The 23,560-nt window shown below is 46.5% G+C and overlaps 1 pseudogene; it reads right to left on the bottom strand.

The window, feature by feature from the left end:
* Positions 1-20,003: 20,003 nt before the first annotated feature.
* On the bottom strand, positions 20,004-22,532 carry LOC144807679 (uncharacterized; annotated as a pseudogene).
* Between the last annotated feature and the right edge of the window lie 1,028 nt (positions 22,533-23,560).

Here is a 23,560-nt window from a genome sequence, read left to right as displayed (position 1 = left end):
GCCTGCAGTCGGCAGGAAGTCTCTGAAGGGCGGCCAGCAGAGGAGAGGCGAGGGACCTGACTGAGAGCATTGCTCGTAGGAGCCTGGGTGCCTGCTGAGTTCTGCCTCCAAGTGGACCCGACTTACTCGTGGTCTGGGGAATGGTTGCGATAATGCTGTGTGGGAGGATGCATCTGCGCTTGGTTCCCCCACTCTTCTGAGGAGAAGTCCCTGGGGGATGGACCAATATGGGTGGCTTGTGGGGGCCCCTATCCAAGGCTGAGACTGGCCAGACGCCCCATGCACAAAGGGTAGAGGAGTCTTGTTAAGCGCCGTCGTCTGGCGGATCCAGCTGCCTCTCGATCATGTGTAGGATGGCGATAACGCCATTCAGCCTTCGATCGGTGGGTCAGGGTGCCCGAGTTAGCTTTGAGAGGCAGAGAAGCCGACACCAAAGACAAGGGCCCCGGATCCGAGCCTGAGACCCTTGGGTGTCAAAACTGATTCCACAACAAAGGATCTTAGAGGTCTTAAACTTCTCATTGACTGAAGCTCGACCCAGGAGTGCGCCCTCCCCCTCATCCTTCACAGACCCGGCAGGGCACAGATAGTATCAGGGGAGTGGTGTCATAGGTTGAAGGAGCAAATTCTTCAGGACCTTGGGCTTAGCCAAGCTAAGAACCACTGAGTGGATGGGCGGCCTGAGCTTGAGGGATCATGAGACTGGGTGATGATTGCAGCAATGAGCCGGGGTCCCTTCCCCATCCTCTGAGCACATGAAGTGTGATGTCTGTCTGACACCCTCTGGATTGGAGTCACTTCTCCCAGGCATTCCACTCCCCAGGCTCATGGAGGTCAACACGTGTGACTGGTAATCTGACAAGATGGCCACTGCGCGGGGAGGTGTCCGGGCCCATTTTCTCTCTCTGGGCCTGGAGGCCGGGTCTGACACCTCAGTGGGGGTACTACCAGAGGGGTGCGGACAGAAGCAGCTGGCCTAAAGATCCAGGAGCCTGTGACTTAGAGGGGGGTGGAACCCCCTGGCATAATGCGCTACTGTCATGTTGTCGGTCCAGGCCATCTTTCATTATAATCTTGTTCTGATACTCTTGCTGCCTGAGTGTTTTGCCCCAGGTGCGTTATATTGTATACATCTATACTTTCTATTCACTGCCCCTTAGTGGCATGTTGATATATCTATTATCTGCATTTTTTTTCTGTCTGAGATACGATTGTCCTATTTTGTATTCACCATCAATGATATTTTATTTTCTCTTGTTTGTATTTTTTGCTTGTTTATATATCTTTATTGGTTGGGAGAAGTGTTTATTTGCTCTGCAGCCGATATTTGGGCTTCGCGAGTGATATTGCTTTTTTTACATTTATTATTATTTTGGTCTACGGTCCTTTATGTACCGTCTTAGTTCGCTGTGGCCCCGTTCACATTGGGTGCACTTGTGCACTTACCTATAGCGGACTACATTCTGCATTTGACTCACTGCAAAAGTGGTTCGTGAGTAATTCGGTTTGGGTTTGGCGGTATTAGATTCGATCGTTGCCCGCTATAGTCCTCTTTCCTTGCTTGGGTTTTCCCTCCACGCTGTGCAGGTGCGCGGAATTACTATTAGTTTGTGTAATGTTGGGGGCCCTGGGCCCTCATGCTCGCACTCACTGACGCAGACACAGTGAGCTACATGGTGCAACTGGCCCAGAGCACGTGGGCTCGGCCTCTTTTATTCAAGCTGTGTCACCTGACCAGTGACATCAGTGGTGGGTGGGTGTTTAGTGTAGGGCATACAGAAAACGACTAGACCGTGTCTTGCTGGACACTACATCTTGCGGATATATATTGAGGCCGAATGCACAAGTATTTTCATGTTCAGTGCTACTTGTAGATGCCCTGCCAGCAGAGGACTCGTCGTATTGAGCCAGGATTACGTGATGATTAGCAGCCCCCATTTCCACTCTGGGAATTTAGGATATTTTGTTCTGCTTAGACAGATATATCTCATCCCATTAGCCTGCCTTGATAGGTTTCCCTATTGATGGGATGGGCTGGATACCCCTCGGCTAATTTGGTTTCTGTCCTTTTTGCCCTCGCAGTCCCTGTGAAGTACGAAGAACCAATATTATCTTGGTTTCTGCTCGAGTGGCTTATTTGGACACAACACCCCTGTGCCTTTGTTTGAATATAGTTTCTAGGTATGTGGACTTCTTTATCCCTTCTGCGATACCTAGGATTACATTTGAGTAAGGATACCGTGTAACTTTTCTTCCCTTTTCTTCCCTCCCTTATATTTGTGTTTAGTGAACGAGGTTATTGGCTGACCATTACGCCATAGGGGCGTGTTACACGCCTCATCACATATCCAGGACCCTATGGTGATTATTTGTTGTCGCTTTACTCATAACTAGGGTAAGTTTAACCTTTGTGGCTCTTTATATTAGGTAGTTAGTGTGTCCACAGCATCATTCTACTTTTTCTTCTATATAGTGTGCAGATTAGCAGCTAGATTCATGAAAGGAAATTGTGCTCGCAAAGGGCCTGATTCTGAGAATCTGGCCCTTTGCGAGCGCAATTTTTGCATTTGGGATTCATCATCCCAAATGCAAAAATCGCTAATTGCGAAATCGCATATTTGCGAGGAATTGCATTTACGGAATCTCTATTTGAGATTCCTTAAATGCAATTCATCAACCATTTTTAATTTGCCAATTCGCAATATTTGGCCGCTATTTACCACGAATTGTAACTTCGTGGTAAATAGCGAAAACTCTGAAAAATGCACTTTAGTGCCTTTTTCTGAGTGGTATGTTACACACACACATGTCCTTTGGACATGTATGTGCGCAACTTCTGGCTACATTTGCTTTTCAGGGGTGCTACAGGGTGTCCTTTGGACACCCCTGGCACCCTTGAAATCGCATCCTTATTTGCCTGTAGGCCCATAGGAATGAATGGGAAGTTATTCCTTATTTGCGATTAGCAATTTGCTAATCGCAAATAAGGAAGATGTAGGAATAGCAATATTTTTTGCAATTCCTACATGAATCCCGTTTTGCAAGTCCTTAATAGCGATTCCTTATGAATCGCTATTAAAGACTCGCAAAACGGGTCTTTGATGAATCTAGCTATAGATTCCGTATTTGGCTCATTTAGTGAGATTTATAATCCTCAATTGTGGTTTTCGCCTGAATACCTTTCAGTACAGAGTTAAGTATTGTTCAGCAAGGTCGGTTCCGGATATGTTGTTCTACTATGTAGTTCAGAGGTCTAATTTCATCTTTTTTCCAGAACAGGCTCCCGAGTCTCAGGAGCTTTACTTGTACCATATCGTAGTGATAAGACAACCGCCCTGGCATCTTCATCCGTTAATGGAAGTTTTGGTAGGTTTTTGTGTATAGATTCATCCTTTATTGCACACAGAGTAGTTACTTGTACCTTTCAATTTTTCACAGTTTGGTGACAGCGGCCTTGACTTCTGCTCCTTGCTTCTCTTTGGATACTCTGTCACTAGATCTTTTTTCTGGCACTTTGGACTTCAATATTCTCTTGTACTTTGGTGTTGGTTATTCCAGCAGCTTCTGGCTACATTTGTACAGTGCATTTAATGAATATGTAATTATATTTTGTCTCATAGTCCCCCACAGATATTATACTTATGTTTATTGGAAAATTCCAAGATTAAGCCCCCTCTTGTCAAATATAGTTTGTTGCTTGATTATTAAATATTGAAGAATGCAATGCCTAACAAGAATTGTATTCACTGCACCCTGACAAAGGATCTGTGGACACGGGTCCTTTCCGAACCGCACGTCGGCGCTCCTTTTGTGTAACCGTTGTGTATACTCTTTTGTACTCTTTTTTTTTTTTTTGTTGATTAAAAACTTTTATTGAGCAACAAAATCAAATTTACAGAGATGGGCCTACAACCGCACGGGCTGGTCGCTAAAAGCAAGGCACAATGTGAGAAAAACAATAATAGCCACTCCGGTGGGCAGGCACAGACCGGATACAGGACGTCGCCCACACTATGAAACAAAATAAGACCATTTTCTTTTTTATACACACATAAACAACAAACATCAAAAAGGCGAATGCATAATAAACGGAGTCAGCCCAGGAGGGGCAGGGAAACCCCACTAATCAGGAATCCGAAGTCATAATCAGTAGGATAAGGCAAGGCGGGGGGGACCGCGGGGAAGTCAATCAAATCATAGGACAGTATACGAAAATTCAGGAACGCCGGCCTAGGGAGATAGGGCAACATCAGGGGCTTCAATCAACGGAGGAGCACAAATATCGCCGCGATAGGCATTCCACTGACTCCAGATTTTCGTCCATGCCCTAGGTCTGCCCCTGGCTGTGTAAACAGTCTTCTCGCGGAACATAGACCAGTCCATGTTGTCTTCCCACACAGAGACACTGGGGGGCCTGTGCGAGCCCCAGAGTTGCGCTATGTCCCGCTTCGCAATCATATATCCCAGGGTCGCCCATCTGGTCTGGGCCACCGAATAGTCGGTAGGTTCCCACACATTCAACAGGCATCTCCGGGCCTCTGGCACTAGAGCAATTCCAGTCACATCAGTCATCACCGCAAGCACCTCCGTCCAGTAGGCAGCCACCCTCGGACACTCCCAAATAATATGAAGAAACGTAGCACTCATCCCACATCCACGCTTGCATAGGCCATCCGGGGAAAAACCCATCACAACCAAACGAGGACCAGTAACGTACACCCGGTGGAGGATCTTAAGCTGAACCAGACGGAGGCGGGCAGGAATGGCGACCTCTTTTGGAGAAGATAGCGCCGACTGCCAATCCTCGTCATCCAATTCCAGCCCGTCGCCGACCCAAGCCTCCCTAAGTCGAACAAGCAAGTCGGCGCGATTGTGAATCAGCTTCTTATAAATCAAGGAGATAGTGCTATCGGGGAGATGGCCATCCAGGATACGATCTTCGAGGGGGGAGGATTCGGGGATAGCGGCACCAGAAGTCAGAACAGAAGCGAGGGCATGACGGACCTGCAAATATCTAAAAAATTCCCTATCACTCAGTGCATATTCATTCCGAAGGGCCTCGAAGGACTTCACTGCTCCATTCATACATACATCACCCACTCTACAAATTCCAATCATGTCCCAGCGGTCAAACCCCTTCGTCGTCCAGAGACATCCCAGACGCTCAGATGCATAGAGCGGAGTAGCAAGCGTCACTCGTTCATCCCACCCCAGCCTTACATTCGCAACGCGCCATACACTAACCGCAATTCTGGTAGGTCCCGTAAGATGGCGCCCAGCTGACCTAGAGTAAAGCGCTCTATTAAAGTCCCCACCCGGCAGTTGGAGTTTATCCATTTCAAAGGCCGGGTCTCGACCCGGGGAATACATTGAGTGGTTAATGGCAGACAGCTGGGTAGCCCAGTAATATCTCCTAAAATCAGGAAGTGCTATGCCCCCGTCATACCAAGGAATGGTGAGCTTCGCAAGGGCGATACGTGGATGCCCGACCCAAATCAGTTGCCTTTGTAGACTCTCAACCTCTCGAAAATAAGTAGCGGGGATATCGTCATAGGAATTCTGGAGTGCGTAAAGGAATCGCGGTAGGGACATCATCTTGAAAAGGGCGGCCCTGCCCAGCGGTGACAAGGGTAATTTACGCCAGCGGGCCACGTCCAGCCTCAGTCTAAGAAGCGGGGGAAGGAGATTACGTGCAAACCGGAGCGACGAATCCAGTGTAATAAAAATCCCCAGATATTTGAACCCGGACTGAACAACCTGGATAGGAATTCTACTCGGCAATGGGGGCAGATCACCCGAAATAACATAGACACAGGATTTAGCCCAGTTAATAACCAAACCAGAATTTTTGCCAAACGAGGTGAGAACATCAAATAAGACATTTAAAGATTTACGCGGGGAAGTGAGGTAAAGAAGAATGTCGTCTGCGTAAAGCGAAACACGGTCCTCAAAATCCGGGGACCAACGTATACCCTTGAGAGAAGGCTCCCAGCGAAGCCACGCAGCCAGCGGTTCTAACGCGAGAGCAAAGAGTAGTGGAGACAAGGGGCAGCCCTGTCTGGTCCCCCTACCAAGGGAAAAGGGAAGAGAAGCTCGACCGTTGACCACAACCTGCGCCAGGGGGTCGGTGTCCAGCAGCTTCACCCATCCAATAAACCCCGGGCCAAAACCAAACTTCTCAAGAGCCGCCCAAAGGTAGGGCCACTCTATCGTATCAAAGGCCATCGAGGCGTCCAACGAAGCCAAAATGGCCAGCTCCGTCAGAAGCCCCGCCCTCGCGATGGCTCCGTGGAGGCGACGCAGATTAAGAGCTGTGTTACGGTGCGGGATAAATCCGGATTGGTCCGGATGAATCAAGTCACTAATGACCGTTAGGAGACGAGTAGCCAAAATCTTGGCAAGAACCTTGGGCTCAACATTTAACAGGGAGATGGGTCTATATGACGAACAAAGATCCCGGGGCTTACCATCTTTAGGAATTACAACAATCGTAGCCAGGCATTGGTCATAAGGGAGAGTACCCCGCTCACGGGACTCCGAGAACATTGTCCGAAGATAGGGCGCAATCTTATCAGGGCACAGTTTGTACAACTCGATTGGCAAACCGTTCGGGCCCAAAGCCTTGCCCGAACGGAGGGAGCGAATTGCAGTTGCTATTTCGTCCGTAGAGAGCGGGGCCTCCATAGAGAACCGCTCCAGGTCAGAGAGGCAGGGCAAAGCTATATCGCGCAACAAGAGGCGAGAATCGTCTGCATCCCGTTCCGACACTGGGGAGTAAACCGCACGAAAATAGTCAGCAAAACAGTCCACTATTTCAACTGGGTCAGTCACATTCACACCATTCAAAGTCTGAATTACAGGCACTACACGATTCTCCCTCTCCTTCTTATCCAACCAGGCAAGCAATTTACCCGCTTTGTCCCCGACATCATACAGACGACCCTGTTGCTCTCGAAACATCATTTTAGCCGCATCCGTGACCAGAGACTTATAGGCAAATTGCTTCAGACCCAGGGCATGGAGTTTGTCATGAGTAACATTCGATTCCAAGTCAGCCTCCAGCTCAAGTATTTCCATTTCAAGATCCACCACCTCCCGATTCCTCGCCTTTTTGGTTTCAGCAATGAGAGACAGGGCCTGCCCACGAATCACTGTTTTAAAAGCCTCCCAAAGGGACACCGCAGAGGAGACAGAGCCCTCGTTGTCCAGGGACTTAATCAATAGACCACGGGTCTCAGGGGAGGTCAGGTACCAAGGGTTGATAGGAGCCACCCGGCCCGCCGCCTCCACCCCCACATCAAAACAAAGCCAGAGCGGAGAATGGTCCGAGATGCCCCGGGGAAGGTGTCTAATCTCCCGGACAGCCGATGACTGTGCAGCTGGCATGAGGAAGTAATCCAGTCTAGACAAACTCCCATGGGCCCCAGAATGAAAGGTGTATTGAAGCTGAGTGGGGTGCATAAGTCTCCAACAGTCCACCAAACCAAAAGTATCCAAAAAGCCACCCAGCCACAATTGGGCTGAAGGAGTATCCCTAGGGGGGAACGATCACTCAGACCGGAGAGAACAGAGTTAAAATCACCAGCCATGAAAAGAGCACCATCAGGGAGTCCCAACAGCACTCGGCCCAAATCGGAGAAGGTAGAGGTCTGTAAGCCGGGGGGCATATAGACTGTGAACAGAGAAAGGGTTCGGCCCTCATATCGTCCCACGAGGACAGCATAACGCCCCCGATCATCGAGGATTACATCATCTATCGCAAGGGGAAGGGAAGCCCGGACAAGGAGGCCCACCCCCCTGGAACCCGTAGTAAACCCTGAATGCGCAACAAGACGATAGCCCCACCTATTCATTGCACGACAAGAATTACCCACCAGGTGTGTCTCCTGCAGAAAGACAACATCGGGAGACAAGCGTCGCAGGCATCGCAACACCACCCCCCGCTTTATACGATCCCCTAGACCATTGACATTCCATGAAATAAACTTCAACCCGCTACCCCCCATCCCACAAAGTGATGCAGGAACCATCCCCCAATGAGCATGACACTGAAAATTCCATTATCAAGATATAATCGCCTTGAAAAAACAAAACACGAACCTCAAACACCCCACCACTCCACCCCCCAACATCCAAGAAAACACCCCCCACCCTGCACCCCTGCAATAAGCAAAAAAGCCACCCCAACATGCAGTGTGCCTGTCGCCCAGAAACCCCCGTTCTACAAAAAGAGCCCGGAGGAGGAAAAGGCCCTGTCCCACCCGCCACCCCGACAGTGATAAAGAGAGAAAGAAGACACAGAAAATGGAGGCACTCAAGTACAGAACCCAGGAAGAATCACATTACACGGAAACAGGGGCTCAGACAGTAAATTCAGCTCTCTACACCACCCTCGGCACCACCCGGGTGCTCGGTGGGCTCAGTCAAATTAGGCCGGTCCGGCAGAGAGTCCAGCCAGTCATTCACCGAATCAGGCCGATCAAAGAAAAGGGTCCGTTCATTGTACTCAACTCGCAGCCTGGTAGGAAAAAGCATGGCGTATCTCAGACCCAAGTCCCGAAGACGCTTCTTGACTCCACGGAAGCCCATACGCTGTCTCTGTACAAGCTGTGAGAAATCAGGATAAAAGTTCACCGTGGCATTTTCGAAGGCCACCGGGCCCTTAACTCGTGAGGCCTGCAGGATAGCGTCTCGGTCCCTATAGTGAAAAAGTTTTGCGACAATGGGCCTCGGCGGGGCGCCCGGCTTGCCCTGGCCACCCGGAACGCGATGGGCACGCTCCACCGCAAAGAATTTGCTCAATCCAGATGGAGAAAGATAGTTTTGAATCAAGTCCTCAACCAGGAGATCAACAGAATGTGGATCAGGATTTTCCGGAACACCAACCACACGCACGTTGCAACGCCGTGCTCTGTTTTCAAAATCCTCCAAGCGCTGAGTCATGAAATCATTCGCCTTTCTGAGGTTGCCAATCTCCGTCTGTATTTCCGAGACGTCGGCCGTGAGGCTAGATGACTTGAGGTCCAATGATTTCACCTTCTCATTGGTTTTAGATAAGTCGGCCCTAATCAAGTTCACGTCAATAGCCACAGTATCGATTTTGTGGGCCAGGGCTTCATACTGTTGGCCGATGGTTTCCTTCATGCCAGAGATGGCGCCCATGATGTCTTGCAGGGACGGTTCCGCCGAAGCCTCCAAAGGGTGCCCCACTGCACTTGGGCCAGGCAAGGCGGCTCCCGGGGACCCCTTCGATTGTGTGTACCGGTCCATGATATTCGACTGGACCGGGCCCCCGCGAAGGGGCGTCTTGGTCTTTCGCCTCTCTTGGTCCCCTCTGCCAGTCATAGTGGAGACAGCGTCCCCGAGGGACCCACGCGACCTGGTAAAAATGGCCGCAGGAAGACAGGGTGCCGGAGCCAAAAGTCAGCCGCAAAGGCACATCAAGGTGTGAACCGGCCTGGAAGGGCACAAAGCAGGCAAGAGGTGCGACTGCAACTTCACGCCGCTGATCAAAACACCAGCCAGACACCTCCGCTGGAAGACGTAGTCTGAGTCAAAATCGAAACCGAAAGTTAAGAGGGGGACCCACCAGTCGAGTCCCCCTGCCGCTGTTGTTCAACTCAGACACGGCAACAGTGCCTCACTAAGTCCTGGGCGCACCACCAGGGCGGGCCCCGAAAGTTCGAGTCGACGTAGCTTCGGTGCCCCGGTCCGATTCGAAATCCAAAAGCAGTATTAAGATCAGCCCAGGTTCCTCTACAAGAGTCCTTGTAATTAATCAGGATACGTTCAGGATATCATGCCGGGAGTGGCGGGGGTCCGGAGAGCGCTGTGCTCACGCGGCCATCACGGATGCCCGCCAAGCTCCTCCCCTTTTGTACTCTTTTTTATTGTTATGTTTTTTATCAATTATTGTGGTGTAGCTGTGTATGATAGATTGGATGAATGTAAGGATGTGTGGTTTTTTCAGGTGCATGGTTGGTTCTTTGGGCTCTGTTATATGTATACAAGATGTAAATGTGGAACTGTATATATATTATTTTTCATGCCAAATAATAAATAAGAAATATGTTTTTCAAATAATTTCATGTGGGATAATGCTGATATATACAAATTAATGGATATATTACCCATGTACTAAATGTGTTACCTAGGAGAGGTTCTGTTCTTGTTCTATTAGAGAGGGGTGGAGAGTGGCCTTCTGCAGTCCCACCACTGGGTGTATACCGCCGCGGCGCAGTCGCTGGACACCAGACGGAGGATGGATAGCCCGGTATCTGTAGCGGGCTGAGCGGCAATTCCTATCCGCGTCTGGGGCCCTGGAGAATTGTGGGGAAGCTCCGCACGCCCTCCGGAGAGGGGTCCCTGTTTGGTCCAAGAGGATACCGTTTTGAGGGTCGGGCCCACCTTGCCTTAGTTCTGGTAGCATCACTACTCGAGCCGGATCGGCACAATCAGGGTCTAACAGAGGTACAAGACATTCTCGCAAGTCCAAAACAACCTTTGAGCATGAACCAAAAGACTCAACCGCCCCATTGAGACGTCTCCAGTGTACAGACGTGGTCCCTCTGAGCCCGACCTTGTTGAAGCTTCTGATAGAGGTCACCCGGGGGTCACAGTATTGACACGAGCGGCAAGGCCATCTACACTAACAAGGGCATTCAAGGATCAGGGAGTTTGGACAAGGATAAACTCTCTAGGTTGAAAACTCCCTCCCTGAAACCGTGCAGCCATGGGAAAAGACAGAGGGGCAAAGCCTGTGCCAAATCAGACCCGTGTGCAGCAGTCTGCTATCATTGGTCCCAGCCATGGAGATACTGCATCAATTGCGGGCAACCACCCGGTGGAAGACCTAGCTACCATCCTGCAACCCATAAAAAACATCCCAGTTGTCAGTGAAGACTAGGATTGGGGAAGTTTGGGCAGAGTCCCGATTGCCAGAAGTTGAAGATGATGTCTCAACTTTAAAAGTGCAAGTCAATCAGCTTCTATCCCACACAACTGACCTCCATAGGCGGCTGAAGACGCTGAAAACCGATCACGTCAGAATAATCTTCGCCTGGTGGGCCTTCCTGAGGGGGCGGAACCTTTACAAATGACCACTTTCATTGAGGACTGGATCAAATCATGGATGCCTCCAAGCGTACTGTCAACTTGGTTTGTGGTGGAGCACGCCCATCGTGCGCTCGCACCCAGGCCCCCCCGGGAGCCCCGCACCAGCCGATCATTTATAAGATCCTAAATTTCAGGGATTGCGAAGCCATCCTGCAAGAGGCTCAAGACCTGACCTGCTCTGTTCTATGAAGGTGCTAAAATAAGGATCTTCCCGGACTATACGAAGCGATCTGCAATATAAAGCAGAAGCTATGAGCCCTTAACCTGCCCTATAGACTACTCTTTCCAACTCGCCTCAAGGTGATCTTTCAAAATAAGACTCATTTCTTCGATACTTCGAAGGCAGCATGGAGCTGGGTAGCTGAGGAGTGCCTGATCTGCCCAAGGATGGGCCACCCTTCGCCTGGTCCTCAGACAACGTTGCAAGCTGGCTCCTGCAGGTGGCGCACTCAGTCCCGGAAGGAGTGCAACACTCATAGAGTCAAGGCGAGGGGATCACCTGTATCCCAGGATCCGCCAAAATTCCTAGAGATCCTTGACAAGCAGGAAGGGGCACTCACAGAGAGCTCTCTCGACTCTTCAAAGCCACGATCTGATGGTACAGACCTTTCACGAAGCCCCCAAATCTAATTTCAAAGCACTAATGTCAACAACTTTGAACTAGAGGTCCGAAAATCTTGAAGTGCAGAGGAGTCCAACACGATCTCCCCACACCACGCATTATAAGCTAGTTCTTTTTACATTCTAAGTGTTAGTTCATCGGGCGACAGATGCTTCAATTGGGGAAGTATAGGTGGGTTGGTTGGGTAGAGGCTGTTATCCCAGCTCTTGTTTGTATTGCTTAGTTTATCTGAAATATTGTGAATAATGGTCGTGATGCTTTCCCAGGCAGCCCACATAGTATGACTGAATTCACCCAGCTGCTCCCAGGGTCTAGTCACTCAGAGCCATAAGGTTACTCAGACCCTTTAGGAAAATGCTAAATAAAGTTTAAAAAATCGAAAGTTTACTCAGACCCTTTGCCCCACACATTGCCACCTAGCCATAATGCCACAGCCTTACAGAGAGGGTGAACCCTCTCATTGGAACGAAAATGGACTCCTACATAAAGTCAAACGAGCAGCAATCTTAAAGTATGCATGGAGGGTTACCCCAGATGTCCTTCTATTACAGGAGATGCAGCTGATGGGGAATCGACCCTTTTTAGCGTGTCATGGATTTGAAAGGATCTGGCACTCTGGATTCTTTAAGTGGGCCCGAGGAACGGCGATCTCTCTGCAAACCTCCCTCTCCTTACACCGGTTCAAACAACCAGTGATCCTCAGCGCCAATTTGTAACCCTTACAGTTACCCTAGGGAAAGCCACTGTTAATCTAATGTCGCTCTAAATCCCTCCGGCAAACCTGGAACCCCCCCGCCCCCGAGTCATCCTAGATGTAATATACTCCCTCCCCAGGGTCTAACAGTGATTGAGGGGGGCTTTAATGCTGTCTTAGAACCTGTTGAATATGCCACAGGGACACCATCTTCCCATAGAAAGCTGGGCACTAAACAACTTGTCAGTTAGGCATCCAAACTGGGCCGCTGCGACGTCTGGCGTACTTGGAACCTTAGAACACTCCAGTATACACATTCATCTGCTGCACATCATACCCATTTCCAAATTGACCTCATCTTCATGCTTGCCCCTGACTGCAGGACAGTCACTGATGTTCAAATCCTAGCACGAGGCATATCAGATCACTCCCCACTCCTCCTCAAGCTTAGGGGCCCCACAGGTGCTCCACGTTCTATATGGAGGCTGCATGCCTGGTTCCTTCAAGACCAGGAGTTTAGGAGGATGATTGAGAGTAAACTTAAACAATACCTTCACACCAATGAGGACACAGTGCAATCTCAGGTTACGTTGTGGGAGGCGGATAAGGCTACAATCTGAGGGTACGCTAAAGGGCTCCTTCAAATCCTTCAAGCGGAGTACTATGCAACATTCCGAGAAACCCTGATCCGCGATTCCACGCCCTATTTGAGGAGGTTCTGGAGTGAGGCGCCTTTCCTCGCAAAACTGACATGGCCACGGTCGTGGTTATATCTAAAACAGACCACCCTCGACCTCATGCTCTATTTATCGCCCGATCTCGCTTATAAATACTGAGATTAAAATGTATGCAACCATTCTCGCTACCCGTCTTAAGCGGTTATTCCATACTCTCATACATCCTGATCAATGTGGCTTCATGCTGCATTGCAGCACAAGGCACTGTCTTAGATGCCTCCATGTGGCCCTTGTTCACCGCCACCTCCTCTCCCTATATTTGGCCCTACTACTACTCAACTTTGAAAAAGCCTTTGACACGGCCGACTGGCTATACCTAGGAAATGTGCTAGAGAGACCGGGTTTGGCCCCCAATATAGGAAGCTGGTAAGGGTCCTCTACTCAAACCCATCAGCCAGGGCTCTCATTAACGGGTCACTCTCAGAAATATTTCCTATCAGGAAAGGAACCCGCAGGGGTGCCCACTCTTTCCCCTCTTCTTCGCTCTATCAATTGAGCCCTTTGCCTGTCTCATTCGGGCGGACGAGCAGAAACAGTGTTGGCACTGGCAGGACCTGCATGAAGACCAAATTGCTTTGTATGCGGACGTTGTCCTGCTCTTCCTTGCCGACCCAGCGCACTCCGGCCCTAGATGCCTCCGGATCTTTCAATCCTTCGAAGGAGCGGCGGGCGTACGCATTAACCCGATCGAGTCAACCTTGGTGCCCCTTCACGTTTCATGACAATGTGTAGATTGGCAAATCATAAAAGGGGGTGGTGATGGACAGAGCATCTGAATTAAGCAGAACACTCCTACCCAGTCAAAAGATCAGGGCTTGATCCATCACCGTTTTTTAGCTCACTGCACCTTGGCAAATCTACAGCGACTCTCCTTCAAATATCTCAGTATCTGGGTGGTGCTTCACCCGGACTTGACCTGGTCCCTTAAAGTCAACCCATTGCTCAAATGTACTAAGGACGACCTCCGTCAATGGCAATCTCTTCCCCTCACCCCTTCGGTAGGATCGCTCTGTTCAAAATGATGGTGCTCCCCACCTCTTATATGTGATCCAAAGCCTCCCACTCCATCTCCCTGTAGTTGGTTCATCGGGCTGGATGGTATGATCACAACCTTCCTCTGGGGTGGTTCGAGGTCGCAGCTGACTCGTATGCATTGCCAGAGGGGCCCATATGATGAAGGGATGGGTACTAACCATAACGGCCAGGCATCGTCTAATTCAAATATACTATCTCCACTGTGCATACCTCACCCTTGTTCGATTGCACCGAGCGGGCTTCCTCCCGACGTTGTCCGCGTTGTGAGGCGGAACCCGTAGACTACTGGTCTGGTCCTGTGCCTCCCTCTCCAAGTACTGGGTTTCGATAGTGGCCGAACTGAGTGAGGCGCTGGGCTGGACAATCCCCCTTAGTCCTCTTCCCTTCTCCTAGGGGTGATGGAGCGAATCGACGGCTCCCGAGCAGATAAACTGTTCCTAGGGAGGGCCATCACGGTGGCCAAAAGAGACATTGCAGCTGCCTGGAAGGACTCTTCATCTCCATCCATTGTGAATTGGCGTAAAGGAGTAGACTGGAGCGCCATCCAAGAAAAATCAGTGTACGAGGCAAGGGGCTGCCCGAACAAAAACAAGCTGGGAGAGGTGTGGCGCCGCGGCCAGGGCGACTGACGCTGGAATCTGGGGATCAGGGTTCGATCCCCGGCTCCGGCGGCAGGTTAGCCCAGCACCATGTGACTCTGGGCAATAGCTTGCTTAATCTTCCTGACGGCCCCCAGCGCCTAGAGACCCTTACGGGTGATTGTGCGCTTTACAAATGTAGATTATTATTATTATTATATGAGGCAAATGGGTGGGCTTATTGAACTGACGATACACCTGCGAGGGTTGGAGGTCCTGAGGTGTAATATGGGTTCAATCCGTATATGCCTTGCGGGGGAAATTGTGACAATGTGAATAATTGTATCGTATGTCACAGCGAGGCACTGTTCTATGTTGTTGCTTACAAAACCATTAAAATGTATTATAAAAAAAAAGAAATTCCATCTGGATTGAAAATTATCCTTCACCATGTATTGAAGAACTTATAATGGCTGTAGGTCAGTCCAAATGGTTTACAAAATTATATCTTAGCGCAGGTTACCATCAAGGGGTCTTGGATGAACAATCATGTCATCTCACTTCATTCGTCAAACCTTACGGGATGTTTCAGTTCTGCTGCATGCCATTTGGACTAGTCTCTGTTTTCCGAAAGGTTATGTCTCGGATGTTTGTTGAAATAAATAATGTTAATGTTTTTTAGGATGATCTTCTAATTTATACAGATACAGTTGAGACATGTGACAGAGCTGGGGAACGTGCTTTATCTGTTTTGCAAACCAAAAGGGCCACTTAAAGAGGACAAATTTACATTTTGTGTGAATAGGATCACATATTTGGGTCTTGTGCTGTCAGGTGAAGGTGTGGAACCCAAACCCAGTTCTGTTGATGGCCTCCGCTCAGCCAACCTCGCCCTCGCCACAGTTCCTCGTATCTGGAAAACCACCGCCGGCGGCAGATCCTTCTCCTTCCCTACCAGCCTACGACAGACTCAGGACCTGCTGGCCTTCAGAAGACTTCTCAAGACCTGTCTCTTCGATCAGTAGCGCCCCCCCTACCTTCCCCCCAGCGCCTTGAGACCCTCACGGGTATGTAGCGTGAGGGTTTTGAGCTCCAAATTCATTGGGTATTGTTATTCACTTATGAAGATGTGTTTCCGTGTTTTGTGGCTTGGATCACGTGCAATTTACCAACTGTTAATACATTAAATCTCTACAATACAACATTCTGGAATCCATGGAGTAATTTTTTGACATCTGATCATGAAGAATTAAATAAATAACATGCTGTGCGCCCGTGCAAGGAACGCGAAGACGGCTCCACTTTTTCAAGTTTTGCATGAACAACATGTCAGGAGAATTTTGAACTAAATAAGAGATGTCTAGTGGCAGCCCCAGCACTTCATGCATACGTTGAAGGGTGTGAAACGTTACTAACAAGTGATGCCAGTGCCTATGGTACAGTGCTGTGTTGTCACAAGCAGATGGAGGAAAATAAATCACCACTGGTTTTGCTTCAAGGAGAATGAGGGATATGGAGGGAAGATATTCAGTAATAAAGAAAGACATGTCAGGTTGTGTGTGGGGCATATAATAGTTCAAACCATTCTTAAGAGGAAGGAGGTTTTACTTAAGAACTGACCGCGGGCCCCTGGGAGATATTATTTAGGGAAATAAGAACATCACAAATAGATTACAAAATGCGAGTGATTATTCACTTAAGATTCATTTCAGAATGAAGGTATATTCCATTAAACCAACACATCTATAGTACAGAAGAATACATCAATGTCAAAAATGTATTTAGGGAAATAACATAAAAAACAAGCATTTGCAATGCAATAGGTTGCGCATCTGCAAGCTTTTGGCATTGTAAATGACAGTGCCTTTCACTTCTTAGTTTTGATAATTAACACATAAATCAAAGACATTGTCATTTACAATAGCAACAGTTGAAATGCTTGAAAATGCTAGACTTATTTAATTTCAAAGAAGCGGCCGCCATTGTCCTGGGCTACTTGCAAAGTGAAAGCGAACACGGTGCTCTGAATCTTGCAAGAAAACATAATGCCTGCACGGTTGGACAAACTCATTAAAGAAAATAGTGCTTACAGAAAAAAGAAGACATACTGTGTAACAACAGTAAGGACGGTTTTTGAACTCCCCTTACAAACCTTTGTTACAAACCTAAATGCAGTCGTCTTTCTGAAGCACCATATTGTACTTTTAATTTGATTTGTATAAAACGTATTAAACACTGAAGAAGCCACATACAACTGGATCGGTCATGCTGCATGAAGGGTCGTGTAGATGTTGGTGCAGGTGGGGTGTGGAGATTTATAGGGGGAATGAAACATACTGATCTAAAAGGTGTAGGCGAGTGACAGATCTGGATACCTGCGCAAAGGCCAATCTTGTTTAGTGCTTAACAAGGGATCTCATGATGCCTCGTCACCGGTAGTAAGCGCTATATAATTGCATTTACTACTTAAATCCTCCTTTTAGGAAAGGAAAAAAACTTGCTTCTGTGCTTTCTCAAAGTATTTAACTAAGCCCAATGTGACCTACAGACTCAGAAAGTGGTGAAATGCAGCGGCCATCTTCGAACTGGCTAATTATAAGGTAACAACGTCACGTTTCTTGAAACATCAAACAATCCTTCTATGCAGCCATACTCTTTAAGAGTTTCTTTTATTGACCGCACTACTAAAAGTTTTCCCAATCCATAATGACCACTAAGTCATGTCACTTACCCAAAAAAACAAAAGAAGGACATCCGTAGGAACGTCATTATGACACATTATGATGAATTTGCGATTTTAAGAGTCTGTGAACAAATCTGTAACTGCGTGTTTGAAGAAACCAAACAAGAACAATTTGAGTATTTCCTTTTATTGCCTTGTTATTTAATCAGACTCAAATGTTTGCTTCAATGCTGATGCATTGGTATTGGCGCCACACCCGCAGGCAGGCTCTGATCCTCTTTCAAGACAGATTCATGGGCCTCGGTGCAGTATTGATGGTCTGTGCTGAGTGTTGCCGCAAGGAAAAAACAAAACCTGTCGTCCGCCGCCTCAGAGCCAACCAGACTCACCACTTGCTCAGTTGGCAGCGGTAACAACAGTCAAGGTGCCATCACTGGGAACAATGTGAGAGCCTCTCGGGAATTCTGGATTGTTTTTGTTTACGGCTGAGATAGACCACCTGCTGCGCAGCTCCTTAAAGCTACAGCGTTGTCGACAAGCAGGTAAACAAGCACGTGTCTGCCTTCTAGTGTGAGCGTGCGGTGGGAGCGTGGGAGCCTGTGAGGCAGGGAGGAGACACCATTCACGTGCACATCGTCTGTCTGGGCGCTCACATGGTTTGTCTCTCTTCGCGTACCAAACCCACAACAATAGTCTCGCCAAGGCGATGCAGCGCATGCGCTGTGTTCGCTAGGCGAGACCTAATAGCCACAAGACTGGCCTGACTGGCAACAAAAATTCAAGAATTTCATCTCACGGTTATTCATATTGCAGGAGGAAAAAACGTAAGAGCAGATTTTTGTCAGGATACTATTTCATTGAGTCAAGCGAGAAGGATATTTAGGATGAGGTTGAGGAATGTATCATTGCTAGTGTGGAAGATAGTTTCATTTTTTCTGGCATGGATGCATGGTGTGATGCTCTCAGAGGAGACGTTTTATTGATTTGTTGTGAAATTGGCGACCACAGGTTGGGTGAAATAGAAGTCAGTTGAAAATATGTTGCAACCTTATTGTAATGTGGCAAATGAGTTATCTATAGAGAATACTTTGTTGATAGGAGGAGAGAAGTTGACTCCTCCTGATTGCTTTAAACAAAGAAGTTTGGAAACTGTCCCCTCATGTCATCTAGGAGTGTCAGCCACTAAATGTAGGATATAGCATGATTTTTGATGGCCTGGTTTGCATCGTAAAGTGGAAGCACCGGTGAGAGGGTGTGTGCAGTGTTGTTAAAGTGATAAATGTTTGCACTCCTGTTTGAGGTGCACAATTGCCATGTTCACACAGGACTGGGCCTTTCCCCCTCCTCCTTAGTTTTAATACTTACATGATTGTCTTGCTAGCCGTCTATCTGGACATGGGAGGAGGGGACTTGATCTACTACATTTATTTCGATCAGCGAGGATGAGTAAGTGGTGGTCAACAGATGGAAATCCTCTGGCTGTGAGTGTCTGTAGTTTGCAATTAAAGTTTTGATTGACCAACAGTGTTACATCAGGCCCCTCAGACCTCTCGATGAAAATGCGAGTGACTATTCACTTAAGATTTATTTTAGAATCAATGTATATTCCATGAAACCAACACATCTATAGTACAGAAGAATACATCAATGTACAAAATGTATTTTAACATTAAACTAATCAATTCAAGTCGAGTCAAGTCAATACAAGCTTTATTCGATTAATTAAAATCATAAAAGCATTTCCAGCACAAATATACAAATAACAATTTCATATGATAAAAACATTTCATGTAAATTATTTAGTTAAAAAAGAAGAAGCATAAAAGAGAACAATTTCATATAATTACATGGATAGTGCAATAATGCAAATCATCAGAACGGCTAATGGTCAGTTGATTTAAATGCATATCATGGAATGATTGACTTCAATTGTTTAGACTTAATGCGTGTAGCTGCAACTAAAAAGCTTGCGACCCCGAATATTACTTTAGTGCTACTTAGGAGCTGTAGGTAGCGGAGAGCGGGACGAACTTGTATAAACCCTGCTTCTCTCAGAATAGGTAATAAAAACTGTTTCCTACATTCCTCGTAGTAGCTACAAAACATAATAAAGTGCATCAGGGTTTGTTCAGTAAAATTGTCGCAGCTACAGGGGATAGAAGGATATAATTTACCCCATACTGGGTAATTCCCCAAGGAATATTGTATAATATTCAGTCTAAATCTTACAAGGAGATTGCGATGGAAGGGCCGAGACACAATGGACAAGTAGGGTTCCAATTTCAGGGTAGTCTGCAGTATATAATTGGCTCTTACTCCCGGTTTTTGGAGCTCTACTTCCTCCCGTTCCATCACCCTACGTTCCAGAAAATTATTCTTAATCCATTGCACATCACCTCTCTTAATGGTATTCGGGGCGGAATATAATTCAGGCCTACCCAATTTATAAAACTAATCAATTCATAAACACTGGTAGGAAACAAGGAGCAGCTGCATCAAAAGCACAATGTGATCCCACATCTACAAATCATTATATGTTAGTTAAACATTCAAAGATACACAGACTAACTACAAGGATTCCGTAGTCTTTCACACTAATGATTAAACGAAAGCTGCAGATATATGTCCCAGAGCATCCTATCACTTGCAAGTAACCCAAGTTGCAGCTTCCCCCTAAAAGTGATTTGTGAGTTTAGCGTTTATAGAGTAATAGTGTTATTCCTTCCTTCGTCAAGGTAGAGTTTATAGAAATATGAACAAGCAGAACACCAGAGACAGCTCGGTATGACTGACACCGCCTTTCTTGCATTTCATGTTTGGTAAAATGAGCATCAATAAATTCGGTGATAACAGAACTCGTAATTGAAGAGACAAATGAGTGAACGGCATGTACTAAATAAGTTGTTGTTTGTATTATTTAGTGTAGAGAACAACCACTATGGTCATATCTAGCTTTTATTCTAGGATATTTTTGGACACATGTTGTTGGTAGCTTGCTTATTTTACATGTTGCGTGTCAGCTTGTCTTGGCTCTTCTAATGTTTGTCACTCCCCCGGAGTAAAGCCTCTTTGCCATCCTTCTGATTGGGCGACTTGTATAGTTGCACTGCTCACTCTTAGGAACTGCGTTTGTTTTTTGGTTGAACACTCCTTGGGAGTGCATGTGTTTTAGAGTTATGGATTTATGGGTTTTATCACTAATCCCTAAATCTTGCTGAAAATACTCTTGTCAGTCCAAGCATTCTGTTACTTTTACCAGTAGTGTGATCCGGTGTGCTTGGATGTTGTTCTTTATAACTCTGTTTCACTCAATAAAAACAAACCTTTCTTTTCAATTAGTCCACATTATGCTCGTCTCCCAAAGTGTTTCCTGGTGCTTCATGTTTCTTCCTACCTGTAGAGAAATGAACAATCCCTGACATTAAACACTTTCATAATTTAACAAATATCTATGTTTTACTTCTTTCCTGCTAGCCGGGTCTTCTATCATCTACTTTTTATCATCTGGTATTTGAATGTTCCAAATAATTATAATGTTATAGTTTTCTGTAATTCCTTAATCTCCCAACAACTGCACTTGTTTGCTCCTTTGTATTTCGACAGATGCGTCAGTATTATTGTTAATGTACTTAAAATCTTGACGAATTCCCTGTACCTCGAGGATTATTTCAACGTGTGATCAATGACGGTGTGTTTTTGCTTATGGCGGTGTAGTATTGATAATCGACTAAAGGCCTTCGCGCATTCAGTGCACTTGTATGGCTTTTCCCCTGTGTGCATTCTCTGATGCATCCTTAGATTTGAGGAGTTACTAAAACTACTTCCGCATTCACTGCAATGGTATGGTTTTTCCCCAGTGTGTGTTCTCTGATGACTTTGCAGGATTGATAACTGACTAAAACTCTTCACACATTCACTGCACTTGAATGGCTTTTCCCCGGTGTGAATCCGCAGATGAATCCTTAATGCTGAAGAGTCAATAAAACTACTTCCGCATTCGCTGCAATGGTAGGGTTTTTCCCCAGTGTGTGTTCACTGATGGCTTTGTAAGTATGATAATTGACTAAAGCTCTTCACACATTCACTGCAATGGTATGGTTTTTCCCCTGTGTGTGTTCGCTGATGCCTGTGTAAGACTGATGATTGACTAAAGCTCTTCACACATTCACCGCACTTAAATGGCTTTTCCCCTGTGTGTGTTTGTTGGTGTCTTTGTAAGTTTCCTAACTGACTAAAGCTCTTCGCACATTCTGTGCATTTGAATGGTTTTTCCCCTGTGTGTGTTCACCGATGAATTCTGAGAGTTGAGGAATCACTAAAACACCTTCCACATTCATTGCAATCATATGGTTTTTCTCCTGTGTGTGTTCGCTGATGTGTTTGTAGATATGGTAACCGACTATAGCTCTTCACACACTCACTGCACTTGAATGGTTTTTCCCCCGTGTGTATTCGCTGATGATTCCTTAATGTTAAGGAATGTCTAAAGCTTTCTCCACAATCATTGCAATGGTATGGTTTTTCCCCAGTGTGTGTTCGCTGATGTCTTTGTAGGACTGATACATCACTAAAGCACTTGTCACATTCACTGCACCTGAATGGTTTTTCCCCTGTGTGTGCACGCTGATGATTCCTTAATGCTGAAGAGTAACTAAAATTACTCCCACATTCAGTGCACTCGAATGGTTTGTCACCTGTGTGTGTTTGCTGATGGTGATTTAGTTCTGATGATAAACTAAAGTTCTTGTTGCATGTGTAAGGTTCTTCTTTCTCGGTTAATGTCTCCGAGTCTGGTATATATTTGCCTGCATCCCATGAATGTGTTTCCTGAAGGGCAAACATGGCTGATAAAGCATTTGTGTTAGTCTCACATTCCCTGTATGTATGATATTTTGCACATTTGCTTTCTGATTTAATAAAGTGCAAATGTCACGAAACAGCTGCCACACTCAAGGTCACCAAAAAACCATCGCACTCATAAAGAGTGCAAGGCTTTTTGTGGGCGATAGTGTCTTTGGAATGGTTAAATGTTTTGCACAGTTAGGGATAATGATCCATCTTCCTTCTGGTCGGCACAAACTGGGACATAAACTTGTATTTTAGATAGCAGAACTCGTCTTTCTTTTACACGTCAATTGTCTGGCTCCACACCATTGTTCTTTACTCTGGTTCCTGTGGTTTGGCTAGAAAGAGTTTACCATACACCCAGCGCACTGAATGGTGGTCTGTTATCATTTCAAGAAAGCGGAGCACTGCTGTAAACACATCATTTCAATCCCAGGATCAAAGCTGGTGTTGGGCACCTGTTTACAATAGAGGTACTTTGTCAGTGTTGTTGCTTTAATTTTCCAGCGGTAATTTCTTAGTTTTGTGGAGTGGAGGTGCTCGGCTCAGACTCTTACATTCACTGAATTGCCCTTGACAGCTTCTTCCAGGATCCGTCAGTTAACGTTCAGGTTCGTCAATATGACGTTGCTGATGCCGCCTTGAATACTGGAGCTCAAGTCTTCATTGTTTTTGCTGATTTACAGTAGTATCTTCTAAATCCATTATCATTTCATGTATTGAAGGCTTGTTTCCTGTTGGATGTAAAATGATGTTAAATTACTAAATGTAAACATGAAAGAATTAAATACATTATGTTTAAATTGTGGTACAAGACATTTCTTCTTTACCATCTTTGAACATTACAGTAGGATTTTTCATCATACACGGATATTTAACTAAATGCAATATCGAAGAAGTCACATCTTATTTACTTCAGAAAAGGAGGTGATTTGCCAGTGTTTACAAAGTAACTTAATAAAGAAAGTGCGCTCACGGAGCGCCCACATGCGACAGGTACAGGTTTAGGTAGATGCATACGGTTAAGAGTTCATTTAAACAAGAACAGATTGTAGAAAAAGAGGACTCAGGATGAGCTGCTGTTTCTTCAGTTTCAGGAAGTGCATAACAAAGGTAACTCTTCAGGAAGTGCATAACAAAGGTAAACTCTTCAGGAAGTGCATAACAAAGGTAAACTCTTCAGGAAGTACATAACAAGGGTAATGCAAGGCGCATTGTGTGGAAGAAGATATACTACGTAAATTACTGTTA

Source organism: Lissotriton helveticus, chromosome 1_2 (assembly GCF_964261635.1).
Source record: "Lissotriton helveticus chromosome 1_2, aLisHel1.1, whole genome shotgun sequence".
Taxonomy (NCBI): Eukaryota; Metazoa; Chordata; class Amphibia; order Caudata; family Salamandridae; genus Lissotriton; species Lissotriton helveticus.
The sequence above is the reverse complement of the archived record's forward strand: the minus strand, read 5'-3'. Positions and strand labels throughout refer to the sequence as shown.